Below are 18,080 nucleotides of genomic sequence, written 5' to 3' on the forward strand. Positions count from 1 at the left end.
AGGATTTATCAGCACTACAATCTGTTAGCGTTTGTGAATTCACACTAAGGAGTGAATGTGAGTCTCCTACATCTTGTTCAGCTCCATTATCTACAACTGATGCTATGGCCAGAGATAACTCTGTGCCAGGACTACTAAACCCTACTGTGGTTTCTTTGCAATCACAACAAGGAACCACATGATCAGATATTCCAGAAGTAGTTACTTTACTAACTTGTTTATGCTTCTGAGGTTTACCATTCGACGATGGGATTTCATGTCTTGGTACAAATGATGATTGAGCAATGTTTGTTCCTGAGACAACACCATTATCGGAAGAAATACTCACAGACGAGAGAGTGGCCAAGTTATGACCTGATATTTGCATACCCCTTGTAAGTTTTCTTTCACCATAGCAACAAGCATCTAAAGAAAGTGAAGTGTTCAAAGCAAGATTATGGATTTCCTGTAAACTCTCACTAAAGCTCAAAGCATTTCCTGTGGTGTTTTCATTAGCCTGGAGAAAGCCTTCACCAGGTTGATTTATAATCGATGGCGAGTTTGTGCCAGTATTTTCTGGATGCGTATTCGTAGAATGCGTTGGTGATGCCTGAGATAAATGTGGATGTGAGATCCAGACTGAATAGCCAACATAAGAGCCGTCATTGTTTGTGTAACAAAGAGAACGGATCATACCTTCAAGAGAGTAGTACTATCTTCCATCACAGCTCCTCTACTGTAAATCTTCATGAGCAAATGCGAATGCATTCATGAGTATTTTATTTGTAAGTATTTCAGAACGATAATAATTCTTGCTGATAATGTATTTAAGTCATTAAATATATTGTCCCAAATAAAGCAACTTTAAATTTCAGACAATTACCCATCTCTATTTTGTCCTTAAATGAAATTTACCAAGGAAATCATTTTAATCTCACAGATACGATGATGATATCTTGGAAATTCAATCACCTGCTGCTATACTTTTGTAAATGTTTACATACCATCAGTAAATGTTTAAGGTAAATGTAGAATCTCATATTACTGCATGTAAGGAACATTTTGTACACAGATCTCGGAATCATATTAAGTCATTTACTTTCACTAGTAACAAATATTTCACAATGTAGTTGCCTACTTGATTAGTGATTCACTTTGGGTGAAAGTTCTAAAATATGATACTATGTTAATGAAAGGCCCAATAAGAAGAGTGAAGAGTGGTACTAATTAGCTTCTATCTCTGCATTATTGCCAACAAAACTAAGATTGCAATAATGCCTCATCACTGAAACATTTTCACCTTGTTATGAATCTACCGTTTTAAGGGAACTATATAAATCTTTCCTAGTGGCTATCTCCAGATCTGGCACAAATGAAGCAAACTAAAGGTTCAGTAAAGTGGGATTGTAGAATTAGATAGTTGTACCTCCATATACATGACCATCTAAACTAAATCTACAATAAGGATACATTTCCAATACTTTCAAAATGTTCACCCTACCACACAACCACCTTGAAGAAAATAGATTTAATCTTGCCTTAACTAGTCTATGACTTGGAACTGTGCAATTCAGAGATCGGTAGCATCATGCATTACATACATACATACACATATACAGCATATATGTGTAAACACACAACATATACACATACACACACAGATATATAACAGCATCTGTATAAGAATCAGAAAACATTTTTTTTTGAATAAATAAATCTTTTAGGAATTTTTTAGGAGATCTACCCTTCATGTCAATCACATTAGCTAGGCCCTATTATACCTTAGATATAGCGATTACCGAAATGCAATCATAAATTTCTAGTGAAAGTATTACATAGATCAATCAACATAACATATCGTCACTATGTAGACCAAACAGCTTCTGAATGAGAATCAGTTAAAACATTTTATACCTACTCCATCAATAAACATAATATGTCTTCGCTCTATGGACAGAACACCTTCTAAATGGAAATCACATAAAATTTTGTTTTTAATCCATTCACAGACTTAATTTGTCTTGCCATGTAGAGAGAGGAAATTCTGAATGAAAACCAGATACACGGTTGGTTTTTATTCCATCAATAAATACATAATATATATGTCAACTATGTAGAGAGAAAAGCTTCTAAACGAGAATTAGATAAATATGTTAAGCTCCTCGTGACCTCTATAAGGTGAAATACCACTAACGCTATTGATATGAAGACAGAACAATAACAAAATTTTAAACTCCTCATGATCACTATAAACTGAAATCACCACTACTGCTCTTGTAAGAAGATGACAATATTATAAAAAATTTATAACTGGTTTCCTTTCAATAGCATCCATTGTTGTGTGGTTTCCACTTAGCTATATGAAGATGAACAATGTCATAAAAAAGTTCTAAATGGTTTACTTTCTATAGTAATCATTCTCGTATATTTTCCATTTATTCTTTGCCTACCTGCATGTAGAAAAGTTACGGAGAAAAAATTTCCGTTCAAAATTTTATAAAAGGAATCTTAAGAGATTTCATCAGAAATCACGCACAGGAAGAAAGCAAAGATAAGGATGAAAAGAATCAACGGGTCTCACAAACAAATAATTGAGTTGAAGATCGAAGAAAAGGAGATATAGGATGTGTTCCTCCAAAGATCCCCAACAAAGTATCCATTTTGTTTGCTTAAGTTAAACTGTTTCCACGGCATAAAGTCGCTATTTTCTCTGGTTGAATTCCAGAATAAGCGAGAGGGAAGTTTAAGAAACATAAATACCTGAGATATAAAGGGTTGAAAGAAGACGAAGGAGAAGAAGCAGAAAAGTGGCGATGTCGATGGAACCTGCAGTTGAAGAAGGACAGGAGAAAGGGCTGTAAATTAGCAGAGAGAGAGAGAGAGAGACTGACTGACCTCCACACACAAATTACAGGAAAATATCAAAAATACCCCTCGCATAATTAATAAAGGGTACCCTTCTTCTGTTTTGCAAATTATCCATTTGATTTAATCCCCCCCCCCCCCCACCCCAAACAAAAAAAAAAGGATCCAAAACCCTAACCCTAATAGCACCAAGTCAAAAACACATGATAGAAACAGGGAGGCTTGAGGAGCCCTACCCGCATCCTTTCTACCCGAAAAACAGGTCAGCTTCTACCCCAAGTCGAAAATATTATAGCAAAAGAGAAACTTGCCTCTCCGGGCACGTGCATGCGGCCCAATTCGGCACGTTATAAATACAAGAGATGGGAAAAATATTACACGTACGAGAAACTATTGGGATGCAGCCCTGGTGTAAGTTTATTATCACAAAGAGCCTTATTACTCTCGAAAATTATCAATCCAACCCCTTTTCAAATATGTTATGTAATATATTATAGTGAAGATAAAACAACTACCCTTGTGATCTTTTACCCTCTTCGAGATCATACATGCTTCACCCCCACTCCCTCTCTCCATTAGGAGGCTTTGGAATTTTGAGAGAACCCACGTTCAATCCTTTCCATGGGCGTTGCCAAATTAACGTTCCTTCTTCAGTTGTGGAAGTCCTTTGATGGGGGCGGGGGGGTGAAAGAGGCAGGGGATATAAGAATAAATTAGTGTGAAGCCTAGGCTAGATGGGGGTGTAAGGCTCACTATCATGGATTGGGCGACGACTCCAAGCAACAATCGGTGTTCCCTTCGTTCCTCTTCATTGTCGTCCCTAATCAATTCTAAGGAACTCCCACTTTAACAATGGCATAAATCAACCATAGTTAGGGTCAATTTATTATCAAGGTGTGATTACGGGAGGGGATTCACATTCATTGCCTTTCGTGAGTATTGAACTTTAACCTTGTTGTCCAAGTGATTCACTGTCCCATAGCATTACTTTTCCTTACACTCCTTTTTATGATGAGATGTCAAGCTCAACCACACTTTCACATGAATGCACTTCTTGGGAGAATTTCTACCCTCACAATAACCGGATAGGGGATACCTTATATTGAATGAAATGGATGCTTTTTATATACATATGCCACTAACTTTGCCATGATCCATCAATATAAAATGCGATTAGGTATTTACACATAGAATGCTCTATAAAAAGCAAGCTCATTGGCTTCTATCTAGTGTTGATTTATACTTGGTATACACTTGATTATAAGTCTAGCGATACAATTGACTAGTTGTTTATCAATGTATAATCATCTCATTTTGTTAATACATTTTCTTCTCTCATCTCTCACACATATATATAATTAGATTTTCTTTGTTTTGTACGTACTTGATCCTCCATAGAACTTGTCACAAATTTGTGGGTTGGAAAACACTTATGTATATGAAATTTGGAGACTAGACAAATCAATAGGAAATGTTTGCTACAACTACTTGTCCAAGTACGTTTGATCGAAAACTCTAAATTACTAAGCACACATATACATATAATCTAACCTATCTCCAGCATGTATATCTTGATCCTCGATAGGATTACATCTTAATTCATCACATTCTTCCTTCATTGGCTACATTATATAAATTTCTAAAATTCCTTTATAATAAGAAATTGTAGTAGTAAAGCTCATTATTTGTAATATCAAGGACAGTGGAAACTCTTTCTCTTTCCCATTCTAATTTCTATCCAAGACAAAAAACTTTATCCTTGAAAAGTGGCTTTATGACATTGAAATTGGCACAAATTTTACAGCACAAAAAGTGTGAAATTGTCTCTAGCAAGCTTGTATATAAGAGTGATCAATATGCTTAGGCACTCCTTGTTATGATTGTGCGGTCAATGATTGCTTAACATTATCATGAATTTGCCAATAATATGACCAATCCGCCAAAGCCTTATAATAGAATTGTGAGGATTTATGTGGCAAGGTAAACCTCTTGAGTTGTAAAGATATAGATTCTCATTCTTAAACCTCACAAAAATTACAAGAAGCTTTCTACTTTATAGAATTTATGGTAGTTGGGTCGATAAGTTAGCAAAAAAATATAACCAACAAAAAGTTTGAAAATGTTTTATAAGATATGGATTTCAAAAGTTTCGCTTGATCAATCTACTGAAGCAAAAAACATTACTACCAAGATAGATCTATTACAGTCTTCATGGGTTAAGGTCCTCACTCCTATGTTTAATTCCATTTTTCTTCTCCATCACAATTATTGAAGTGAAAAATGTTGTATCAATATATTAATGCAAAATCCTTATGAAGGAAATTCCAATGTGCAGAAAATAGTGTATAGAGATAATAATGCAAGAGTAATAGCAATGAAAAAAGTTTCAAACAAAACATTTAGATTTTGATAACCCAATGATAAGAGGAACGTTTTGGCACCCAAGTTCCGTCCACAAAAATCAGGATTTTCAATTGATCAACAGTCCAATGTAGTTGTGGAAAACTCTTTAACCAATCCTTCACAGACACGAGAAAGAGAACATGTTTAGGATTCACCCTATGATGGAAAACAACAGCATAAGCGGAAAAGGCAACCTCTTGTCTTACACAATTACAACGAAAATATGTACTCAACTGCAATTGAAAATTGACAAAGAACCAAAACCATTCCACGAACAGGCAATATAAACAATTGAATGTTCCTAAGCAGCTTCCGCTCTACAGAATTTAGTTGTTTTAAAAATTCTTGCTCTAACCGCTCTAACCCTAATCCTGTTTCAGGAAATTTCCAGTTTGATTTTTGTTAATGATATGTCAGATCACCCAGAGAAGGATTGGTGACCTCAAACATATGTATCACCTCAGAGCAATGTGATCATAGTTTTTCCAATATCTGAAATACAGAGACATGTTTTTTCATAATGTTCTTAACAAAATATAACTAGAATAGATATTACGGATTCATACTTCCAGTTATGAGCAAGACATCATTCTAATAAATTAATTTTGTATTTCTCACTAGAATAGATATTAAGGATTCATACTTCTAGCTATGAGCAAGAAATCTTTCTAATACATTAAGATCTGGATTTTCATGGGTATCAAGAATTTGAAGATCAGTGAACACAAATCAATTTCACCTCTTTTCAGGTTAAAAAGTGGAATCCTTCTACTTTAATCAATCCTTCTCTAAAATTTATATCTAGAGTATGTGAGACCAGAATTTACAGGCATCGAGCATTTTTTCTTTCACGGTGCTATTAAATCTTAAGGGCATTTCTGTTAGATTCAATCCAACTTTTTTCATAAACTCAAAAATGGCATTTTCAATAAATGATATGAAAATTTTCATCCAATTCAAGCACATCAATATGAAGCCTTTTGGATGACCAAAGCGTAAACAAAAGTGGTACTTATGAAAACATAAACACCGTTAGTGGCTTTGTAAACAATTCATACAACTTACCAAATATAAGCACAGATTTTGGGAAATATAACTTTGTTTTGAAACAATGATGGTCAGTTTGGCATGACCAATATTAAAATTCCTTTTCATATCTTTCGGATTCTCAGATCTATATAATCTCTTCAAAATGGGTTCTTTGCAAAAAGTGATACAACTCTTTAATCCAATTCAAGCAAACAAATATAAATCCTCTCAAGGAACAATATAAAACTACGAAGATCAGTGGTAAATCTGTTGAATCGATACATAAAAGAAAACAATTAACAGATCACAAACCTCAAATTGGGATGTGCAACAAATCCTTTAGAGGAAAAACGTATATAGCAGCTCTAAATCCGATGGATACAGTCTGCAAAAGAAAAGATCAATGGGAAACCATATATCACAAACTCAAGTTCGGATGAGCAACAAACGATATAATTAAGACTCAAGAGGGATAATATAAAGCAGCGAAACAATGTTAAATATGAAAACAAATAGATTCGCCCTAAATCTTCCAAAAATTGATTTGCGAATATAAATATAGAAGGGAGTGGAAATGAATTCAGGTGTCTGCTTCTGAGAAAAAAAATAAGTCAATTCAGTTAAAATTTGAAAAAAAGAAGTTTTTTATAATAGAAAATATGATGTGAGCACATCAATATAAAGCATTATTAACATCATAATTTCTACTATAAATAAATATTATGTTTTATAATAAAAGACATGATGTTAGCAATAATAGACTTCATGGATTCACAAAAAAGGAAAAGAAAAATACATGGAGAAATTTTTAAATTCAGATGTGCAATTAATCTTCAGACCAAAACATATGAAGCATCAAGTAAATCTATTCGATGGAATTACAAAAGAAAAAATCACATACCACAAATTCAGATTGAGAAAAAATCCAAAAAGCTCTTCCTTAAATAAATAAAAACAATTTGATTATTCAATTCGCTTTTCCAGATTTCTTCTGGTCAGGAGAGACATCAGCATCACTATCACCAGGTCGTTGTTGAATGCTTCGAGAAAGAAGCTTAGCCCACAAAGTAGAGACCCAAAATATACTACCAGCAATGGCAAAAACAACAGTAAACATCCAATAGGAGACGAGCCATCTCGGGATGACATGGTCAGCACCGCCAAATAGGTAAAATGCACATAGCTTCCATGTAAGCAAAGGACCTAACACCCCTCTCGCAACAGTATACACAGGTATGAACAAAATGTCCAAGAATCGATGAAAATTGAGATAACGATATATCAAAGAAATCGCCCATATATTTTGTATTAAGCTGGTCGATTCAGCAAGACCCAGTAAAAGCATAACCGAAATGGCCCCGTGATGTGTGTAAAACCTACATGAGAGCATATACGTGGTGGTCGCAATGTGATGAAGGATGAATAGGACCTGATCTGGGACATAGATTGCATAGTGAAGAAGATCGACTATGAAGTAAGCACTACTAAACTCCATTAAAGCATTTTGGAATGAAGTGTTCTGTGAGTCTAGATTGTTCAAAGGGTCTTTGACATGCATTACATTGTATATAGTGAGGATTGTTGAGGTTGTTCCATGTATTATAGACATACAACAGCTTGCTGCTTCGTGTCTTTCTATCTTAGTCTGATGTTTCTTGGACTTGAAGATGGTGTTTAGGGTCAGTATGTAGATGGCTATGAAGAGAATGATGCTCCACGGAAGAACCCAACTGTTGTTTTCTATTCCTCCGCCGTCGATCTCCATATCTCTGTCTGTACCTCTCTTTGTCTCTTTCCCACACTACACCCTAGCCAGTGGCATAGACAACTCAAAGGAATTTTCTGCTTGTTCGATGAGACGCAGAAACCCTATTTCTGTTTCTGTGCCTGAAGGAGGAGGAAGACCACTTAAGTTTGTCGCGAAGCAAGAAGGGAGTCAAAACAAGCAGGGGATTTTGACATGAATTTTGTTTATGTGTTGCTACTTTACAAGAATTACAATAGTAGCCTTCCCATACTTTTCTTTTCTTTTTCCAAAAAAATAATACACTACTTCGCATTAGTTAGCAAATAGAATACAATCGAGTTCAACCCAAAGCCACATTGGGATCAAAATATACAACCTGGAGGAACAACTCTAGAACTAGTAAAAAAAAAAACAGCAAAAAACTCATGCGGCCTCTAATCTCCAACAAAACTGAAATAAGCCCCATTTTACCCCGTCTCTACTTATCCCAACGAACTCTTTTATAACAAATATATCTGGGTAACACGACTATGTTAATCCTACATACATATTTAAATCCCATGTACAATATTGGGAGTCGTTGGCGGAAACAACCACCTAGGCGCCTGGTAGTTCCACTTAGGCCTCATCAAAGATTTGACCATCATGAGAGAACCACCCCATTTCAACGAGAACTTTGATCTTGCCCTTTCTGCTTCATCTGATTCCCCTTGAATCGAGTCATACCGCTCGTGCATGCAGCCATGCCACTAGCTTAAACCATATATTTAACATCACCTCACCACATGAGAGGTTTTGCCGCTGAAAAACAAACTTACAATGCTTGGTCCAAATGTGCTAGACCGATAAACACGCCACCATAAGCCAAATCTCCTCAAAAAATTCAAAATTTGTGTAAGGCCCCATCACATTGGAACACACTACCATCCTACACTATAAATCCATGTCCCTATAGGTTTTTAACGGTTCCGCCCCCTTTTAGGGCCAATCCCTATATAGAACCCCACATGACGCTCCCATTCACAACACAAGCTGCTACAATTCTGAGGCTTCTACTCCAGATGTTAATTGCCTCTATAAAATTCTAGAAACAATGAGAGATTGATTCCAAAGCATGTCCACATAACTTACAACTAGCCTCACCACCACGAGAACTCAATCACTCCCTTACAGGTATTGCCTTATGACTAAGAAGCCACAACGAAGCCTTTATTTTTTCTAACGTATCCAATGCCCATAATCTCATCCAAAACATCTTCAAGTTGTCATCTGATATACCTTTATCCTTCCAACCATTGTGAATCTTTACAAGACCCACCGAGTTGGAGCCAATGATTCATTTGCCTAGCTTAGTATTATACTCAAAAGACTTTTTCAAATTGTTTGTTCCCAATGTCTACCACCATACCTCCAATGGTTCCCACTCCAAATCATATAATGGCTTCTTGTTGAAAAGCCATATTTTACAGTCATGATCAAGTGTCCTAGGGTTCAAGTTCAATTGCAACCTCTTACCCTCCAACATTGCCACCCACATAGCCAACCACCTGCCATCATCCGTCAATGCACTTAGATTACCCCACAAACGCTCCTCGTTAGTTGGGCACCTCCCACGGATAAGTTTTGCATCACCCTCACCTACAAACCAACCTGACCCAATAGCCTCTTCTGCGTTCAACTTACCTAATCCATCAACAACCTTATCTATCAACTGAGTCACCTTCGCTAGTCTTCCAGTAAACCCACTACTAACAACATGACCCTCCCCCTATTCATGTTGACAACCTCCCAATCTCCTACCAACCTAATCTTGTACCCTATCATCCTTCCCCAAGCAAGTATTTTTTCTGTCCAAGCATCATACCGTCTTCGCTTTTGATCCGAGGGTTCCAAAACAATGCTTCTTGTAACCATTCATCCAACGTTTCCGGTTGCATCCTTCTCTTAAACTTGACCATGCCTTCATTATGGTGCAAACCATCCTATCCTTCATGCTAGCCGGTTATTTCAACTTTAGACCTAGACTGAACAACCACCGTGTATTTGACTACCAAGGACCACCATTCCTTCGGCACCAAAGGTTAACTATGTTCCTAAGGAGCACATTCCACAGTTTTAGTTTGGGTTGCAGACTTCACACTAGAAGCTTACCAAGTAGAACGTTACTTTGGTGAACCGGATCCACTAGCCCAAGTCCTCCCTGGTTCTTCGCCTTGATTAAACAACCACATGCCACTTTAGCTATCGTTATTCCATTGTCTCTATCCGACCAAAGGAACCCTCTCACCATTGGCTTAATATTTTTGATGTAAGCTTTGTCTAACATCCAACATGCCACTGAGTACCACATGGTAGCTAGCAAAATATGGTTCACCACGACCACCCTACCTACAAGAGAAAGCTTTACTAATGCACATCGCTAAAGCTTTTTTCTAATTTTTTCTTTCACTTACTCGAGCTGTTGATTTTTAGGTGTCTCAACTCCCACCAAAGCCCAAATACTTAACGGCCATTTCATTGGGAACCCATTGAAAATCAACATTAGGACACCATTTGTGGTCAACGTGGGTTTGGACTTACCCAAAATCCTCTGCTTTTGGTTCCAATTAATTTTCCCCCCTAACGCTTTGCAAAACAGCTCAATCCGTCCTTTCGCCTTCTATAAATTAGCGACATTGCCTTGCAGGTAAAGCATAGTGTCATCTGCATACTCAGAGTTCAACAAATCCTTGGTCGCATGTGGAACAACTTTTCAGTTTTATCCTTCTAAAGAATTTCAAGGCAAAAAACTACAGTAACCTCACTTTTTTTTGTTTAAGAAGATTTTAAATGATTTCCTTACATGATGACTTCTTGTTTAAGTTGAGGATGCCCTCTAAAGGAAAAAACTTCTTCATGGAATTTCAAGAATTACAATACTATGCATCACATACTTTCTCCTTCTAAAGAATTTCAAGGCAAAAAAACACCTCATTTTTTTGTTTAAGAAGATTTTAAATAATTTTCTTACACGACGACTTTTTGTTTAAGGTGAGGGTGTACCCTCTCAAGGAAAACACTTATTCGTGGACGACACATGGTTCGTGGATGGCACAAGCTACAATCACTCTATAGATGGCGAAGATTGGTGATGGTGTATATATACCCAATGGAAATGCAAAAATGATAAAATGTTAGATGATGGACTATACTTGGCATATGCCATTGACCTAAGAGAGCAGAAAAATAACAAGTAAAACTAATCATGAGTGAGCCAGGACACAAGCATGGTAAGTGTCATTTAATTGAATGATTTGCAAAATAGAATGTGTAAACATAATAAAGAGTGTATGGTGAACACTCTGCATATGGCTTTCAGTTAAAGTGAGCTCAAAGTAGAACACATAAAATCGATAAGTAGTGGATGACAAACTATATTATTGAGCATATGTCAATTAACTAAGCAAGCAAAATGAAACATGTAAAATGGTAAATAGTGTTAGAGTTTATACTTGGTATATGCCATTGAACTAATAAGAAGAATGTGTACATAAATAAAGGGTGATGATGATGGACTAGTCCTGGATATACACCTTTTAGCTGAACGCGTAAAAAGTTAAGGGGCGATGATGGAATATACTTGGTATATGGACCAAGTATCCATTTTCAAAATGTAGGTTCATTCATTTAGCTCTTCCTTATGAGAAGGTGGTCACAAATTTAAACCCCACTGTACAACTACAAATATTATGTTGGAACCCATGTTACATGTGAACGAATGAGAATTGTAGTGTCTTTACATATTCCCAAAAGTATTATATTTTATGACATACCTCAAAACATACACATAATTTGAAAACATCAATTCTTAAACAATAGGCATGCCAAATATGACCAATTAGTGTGTCACGCAATATGTTTTATTGTCAATATATAATTATCATAATTGTTTAATTATATTCATGCTTACCGTTGTCGATAGAATGTATCAGTAAGACACATATGACATTCCTTGTTGTCTATAGAATGTATTAAATTATTAATATATCGATAAGTTTTCATGCATATGGTTCTTAAAAAGAACTTACCTTCACGAGAATGGTGTTTCCAACCTTGACAAATAGGCATTGATATGTGATTTTCATATCAACAAGTTTTTTTTTAAAACCAAAAAAACACTACTTCACATTAGTTAGCAAACAATGTACATTAAAGTTCAACCATATTCACCAAAACTCACGCTTCTCCCCACAAAACTAATCATAATCCCCACCCCCTCATTCACAACAAAAGCATCTCACCGACTCTTTTTACATGTTAACTTACTTGTACTGCAACTATACATATTTACATCTCCTGCCCAATAATGGATTCATATCAACAAGTTAGCTAGCATGATTGCAAGTTTAAACATTCCTTTCGATAAACAATTAAAAGGTGATTAATTTATACCATCATTCAATATGAACCATGTTAACTATAAAAAACAACGTATTTTGCTCAAACCTACACCATTATTTTGTGTAATTGGGTCTTCTTTACAAAATTACAAGGCAACAAAAGGTATGGTAAGGCCCAACTCAAGCTAAGAATTGTATGATTTCCTTTAGAGAATATAAATACACTTGTTCATAATTTGATCTTGTGGCACAGGTTCTAGACATGATGTTAAGACATTTGTAAATCAAAAGCTAGTGTAAGCACATACAAAAATAATTTGTGACCTTTGGTTGAAGAGGAACCATATAGGATGGGAAAAAGATGCTCATACGATGACAATAATGATTTATGCATCTTGAGCTAATAAAGATATCATAATGGCCTGCAAGTTACACTCACTACAGGTCAAAATATGTGTGTGATTATTGATGTACACAGATAAAAAAGAAAAAGAAAAAAATGTGTGTGTGATAATACCCATGTATACATATGTAGATAGATTTTATTATCGTCATAAGAGGTTAAAAATACTTAAAACTTGCATTCACGGGGGCCTATAAACGTGTATTTCTAAACTTACTTCTTTGTTAAAATCCAATCTTAGACGAAGTCATCTACCTATAATATTTACATTAGTTTACCCAAGGTTGGGGAAATGGCATAAAGTGATACAAAACTTTTAAAAAAAAAGATGGATTTAGATATGGCAACAATCATTGACTCATGACAAGCAACATTGTTTAGAGTATGGTTGAAAATGAGATTGTATATGGGTTACAAATAATGGTGTGAATAAATTGAGATATTGGAGATGGATCATGGCCTTGACCACCAAACGTTAGATCCAAACCAAACCACTACTGGCTACTCACACCCATGCCAGAGAAGGTGTCGCACAAGATTAGACAATGGAGGCCCATCACCATTTTTAACCTCATTTATAAAACAATTGCTAACATATTAGTGCAGTGAGTCAAGCGCTTTCTAGGAGATATCATCCAGACCAATCAAACTGGTTTCATGGAGCATCAATCTATTATGGACAATGTGATATTGTTTTGGGAGGTTGTTGCGACAAAAAGGAGACCAAGCAAAACTTAGCTTGTCTGATGCTTGACTTGGAGAAATCCTATGATTGAGTGCAATGGTATTTCCTTGAAGAAGTAATGAAGGTGATTGAGCTACCATGGGAATGGAGGCGTGCTGCTGAAGCCCTATATAAGAATGGCTCAAGTAAGGTGTTGATTGCAAGGAGGAAAGGAGCTACAATCTCTCTAACTAGATCCATTAGGCAAGGTTTTCCTCTCGCCCCCTTTCTATTTCTCTTTATTACTGAAGCAATGTCTGCCTTTTTGAATAGCCAAACCGCAAATTTACATGGTCTTTCAATCCCTAACACAAGGAAGTCCTTGCTCGACTCGGAGTTCGCAGATGATACGATGTTATACCTCCAAGGTAATGATGCGAATCTGGGGAGGGCACAAATTGCTATTGATCTTTTTTGCAAAGCATTGGGAGCCGCCATCAATTGGAATAAGTCCAAGGGTTTTTGGATTAGCTCGGAGGCCGAGCCGATATGGAAACCAAATGCTGATTTCAGATGGATTGCAAAAGGGGAAGGCATTAGATATCTGGGAATGTGGATTGGTGTAGATATTGACAAAAGAATTCAGTTGCAACAAACTCAAAGTAAAATTTGCAACAAAATCCGTATCTGATCAGGGATGAATTTATCATTAGTTGGCAGGATCATAGTAGTTAACCATGTGCTCTTGTCTATTATGTGGCACGCGGTCTCAGTGTGGATGTTTGACAAGCATGTTATTCGTATTGTTAAAGCGTGTATTAGGGGCTTTCTATGGGCTGGGAATAGGAAAGACAACGCGACAGCTAAAGTATCATGGTCTACGTTGATTCTTCCCAAAAGTAAGGGGGGTCTAGACCCTGGAGTACAAAGTCAATCATTGCTATGTAAGGTATTGGTAAGGAGCTTGTTGTTCGGAAATGAGTTATGGAAAACATTGATTTTTAATAGGAGCATCCTTTGGAGTCCACGACTTGGTGAACAGTGGAAGCCACATAAATCATGGCTATTTTGTATGGACTTAAAGCTTAGGAAATCTAATCGATTGGCTGATCGCACACGTATGTTAGTGATGACGGCGTGGGATATGCTCCGTGGGCATCTTAGGCGTATAGGTCCAAGTACTAATGCTAAATGGATGCACCAACCCCTATTGTGGAACGAGACCTTAAAGTCGACCGAGGGGAAGATGCTTGGCCAGCACAAGGGTATGCCATGGGCTATATTGCATGGTATTGGCATTCAGTCAATGGCAAATTGGATGCAGTTGTCCCCTAGTAATCGGGATAAATTATATGAAGATGCGAGAAAGTTCAGAAATGGTAGGAAGATGCTTGATCTAGTCGATACAGTTGTTTACTCTATTCCTATTAGTAATGGGGACGAGGGTGAATGGTTTGGACAATGTGATGATGCCGGAAAAGTTATCAATGCCAAGGGTATAGGAAAGAATGGGAAGATCATCCAGTTGGGATCTGTAGTTGCAAGTGCTCGTTGGTCCCCGATTAAAATTGTGGCACGAGACGGTAAGAAATGGAAGGTGAATCCATCAGTCGCTGAGGTTGAGGAGGATTGTATCTGGTATGTAGTTGAAGGCAAGCCACTTGAGTGTTTAGAATGGGATCCTGCAGAATATGTGTGGAGGGACGAACAAGGTAAATAACATGGTTTCTTTGACTTCTCAACTCGCTTGGGTAGGCATTTATGCTTGCATCGTGAGAAGTGTGCCAACAAATGGACCCATGTAGCTGTTGATTCGATAAAATTAAGAGCATGATATGGAACTCTTCCCTCCCCGAGAGGGTCAAGGTGTTTTTTTGGCTAATCACCCATCGGGCTGTTCCAACCGGAGAGTGGCTGGGGAAAAGGGGTGGCATGAGTAATTGCAAGGCCTGTGGAGCGAGTTTGGAGGACATCACACATTGTTTATGGAGCTGCCCGCGAGCCCAAGAAGTTTGGAAGAGGAGCTTAAGAATTCTAGCTCGATGCGGGGTTGAAATTCAAGTATCAAGTGCAGTCGTTGTTTGGTTAGTTACTGACTCGGATGCATGGTTTCATGGGTGGAATGGAAATAGCCCTTCTTTAAAGGTGGCAAATGGTACAGTTCAGCTTGCAACTCAAGGAGATTCATTCTTCATACAGGACCGATACGTAGATGTTTGGATTTTAGTGGTTGGCCTTATTGTTTGGCAAGTATGGGTATCAAGGTGTAAGGAGTCTTTTACCGGGAAGCGAACCCCATCGATTGAGAGTTTAATGATGATTTGGTTTAATTTGATTTCTACGCTACGAGGTAAGTTTGATAGCCTTCAAGGGCCCTCTGATGCGAGTGAAGAAGCTATGTACCGCTTCCTTCTAAAATGGAGAGGTTCCCCGATGTTACAGATGGTGGATGGCAATGCAAAGTGGATATATCAGCCTCCCCGATGGTTGTTCCCTCCTAGGGTACCAAACATAGAGGTAGGTGCTGAATTGTGAAGTGATTGGCGGGTGTCTTTGCTGAATGTGGGTGTGTGAGGCTCATGTTGATGGGCGTCTGTCGAGTAATTATGTGATGAGGCTTAGTTGCTTCATTTATACATGATGTTTTGTTGTAGCCATTGCAAAGTGGCTTGTAACATATGAGTTGTATATTATTCCATGTACTTTTTCTTAACTAATGGAAGTAGAGTTTTTTTGGAATAAATAAATAAATATATGAGACAACATTTAGATATGTAGTATCTCCTAGCCTCTTAAAAGATATCCTCTCATGCAATGCACTTTGTATTTTGGTTTCGAAACCAAACATAGGCATTTTTTTGGCAAAAATCATTAACGTCGACAATTAAATTGTTGTAGCCCTCTAAGTGTTACAAAAAAATTGATAAATGAATTAGGTATGCATGTCTACCTTGGCAAATTCCTCAACATCACTAATTTCTCGACTTTAGCCATTGTAATGCAATGTGGTAAAACTACTAATGAGCTTGGTATGTCTAAATTCCCAAATTGGAAAGAAAAATCTTTGTAATGCGTGGAATGGATTAGTCAAAGTTCTATTTTCCTATTTGTTCCATTATGACAAATCACTCACTAATAATAACAAGGTTGTTGTACCCAAAACTTGGGGGGGGGGGGGGGGGGGGATGACAACTAAGAAAAGCAAGATATCAATAGAAGTTGTGATTATTCATAGGTTGAGAATTTAGCTATTTGTAACTTGGTAATTGTTGAATCTATACAAAGAGTAAAGACTTAAATATGAGATCAAGGTGTGTAATTTAACATATAAAACCACTGCATAATATGGAACTTCTATGAGTGTCCTTTGACTTCATGGCCTAGTGAAGGGTCATTGGACACACGCATAGGTGCGAATACGTTTATTTACAACTCAATTGATAAAGGGTACAAGGAAATGCTCACGTGAAATTTTCCATATTGATGGCACATTGACCTAGGAGGGGGCTCATAACTATATCACAACATGTTCATTTGAGGCTTTTTAAATACTTTATTTGTAAGATATTTGTCATACTAAAACTCACGAAAGTAAAGTTGGATGAGCCAATGTCAGGTTGAAAATTTGATGGTTACAATCGAGCATTAAATTGTGTTTTGAGCTCCCCTCTTGTCCAATTTGTTGTATCTTGTCTCTTAAGGGGTGTTATGTTATGGTGTCATGAGTGGGGGATGCTTTGATTGCAATCAAAAATTAAAATTTCTGTAGGTTGTGAATTATCTTTGGTGATTATAGTTTTCATTACACATGTTTCTCTCGTGAGCATTCGAGTGACTGAGTGTTTTAGGAATATACTTTTTTAAGCCAAAGATCATGATATATTGGACAACCATTTTTTGGGAGAACCAAGATTTTGTAGGTTTCGTGGGAATTTAGAATTTGATGACATTTTTTATGTTGGGCCAATGGGTTTGATTGGCTATGCATATTATTAGCACACAAATGTTCACTTCATTTTCTATCACGTAACAACAACTTGTAAGATACAATTATTGCTTTGGAATCCAAGAAAAAAGACAATGATTATAAGATGAAAAGGGTTAGAATTCCTTTTTTCAACTCACCAAGAAAAGAAAGTTGTTAGCCCAAAAACATGGGAATGTATATATACATAGATCATGCCTATTTATAACTCACACTTATTTTATGGGAAGTTAAGAGAAAGAAGGCATAAGAAAGATTCCATTTTATATGAGCTTAGAATGGCCATATATCTTCACCTAAATGCCTAGCATTTTGCTTTAATAAAACAAATTTAATTTTGTGTTTGGTAGAGTCAAGCTCTTTTTATGAATGAATGATGCATATTTATGGTTCATGATTCACCATAGATGCACAACCGACGTGGATACTTTGGTAACTTAAGCTTCTCTATTATCGTGCGTGCTTGGACAAGTAGTCATAGTGAGACTAGAAAATATTCATCAATGGATGCACGAAGACCAAAAATGAAAGTCCTGACTTGAAGGGATACAATTCGTATGCCTCACAATATTAATGTCGTCCTATACATTTTGTAACGTGTACATGTTGACAATTGCCTTTGTCGA

The 18,080-nt window shown here is 36.8% G+C and overlaps 1 long non-coding RNA gene across 1 annotated transcript; it reads right to left on the minus strand.

The window, feature by feature from the left end:
• Positions 1 to 6,245: 6,245 nt before the first annotated feature.
• On the minus strand, positions 6,246 to 8,190 carry LOC147866892 (uncharacterized). Its single transcript, XR_015529537.1, has 2 exons — positions 7,178 to 8,190; positions 6,246 to 6,661 (listed from the first exon to the last, which is right to left on the minus strand). It is a non-coding gene; the product is annotated as an uncharacterized LOC147866892 (long non-coding RNA).
• Positions 8,191 to 18,080: the final 9,890 nt, after the last annotated feature.

Source organism: Azolla caroliniana, unplaced genomic scaffold (assembly GCF_043228905.1).
Source record: "Azolla caroliniana isolate FFs.n. ecotype wild unplaced genomic scaffold, voAzoCaro1.0.p SCAF_3, whole genome shotgun sequence".
In the NCBI taxonomy this organism is placed as follows: Eukaryota; Viridiplantae; Streptophyta; class Polypodiopsida; order Salviniales; family Salviniaceae; genus Azolla; species Azolla caroliniana.